Source organism: Etheostoma spectabile, chromosome 7, assembly GCF_008692095.1.
Source record: "Etheostoma spectabile isolate EspeVRDwgs_2016 chromosome 7, UIUC_Espe_1.0, whole genome shotgun sequence".
NCBI classification, from domain to species: Eukaryota; Metazoa; Chordata; class Actinopteri; order Perciformes; family Percidae; genus Etheostoma; species Etheostoma spectabile.
The window spans coordinates 20871402-20871645 of NC_045739.1; the positions used below are offsets into that span (position 1 = coordinate 20871402).

At 31.1% G+C, this 244-nt stretch overlaps 1 protein-coding gene across 1 annotated transcript in view; it reads right to left on the bottom strand.

Moving 5' to 3' along the window:
- LOC116691900 (PTB domain-containing engulfment adapter protein 1) overlaps positions 1 to 244 on the bottom strand; it is a 2807-nt gene that overhangs the window by 1418 nt on the left and 1145 nt on the right. The window lies entirely within an intron of this gene.

The window sequence follows — 244 nt, forward strand, 5'->3', positions numbered from 1 at the left end:
AATTATTTAGACTAACATTAAAGGAACGGATGTTGATGGATAATCACAGATTATGGATTATGTCAATTTTTACTCATTACTGTTTCAAATCCACTTCAATGGTTTTTTCAAATGCTATAAAATTGAATAAGACACCCCAAAATGTACGGAAGTAGAGATTTGTACTTGCCAAAGACAGTTGTGTGGAATCAATCATGTTGTTTTGGGGAATTCCAATTGGGTAGTTAAAAAGAACATTGATATA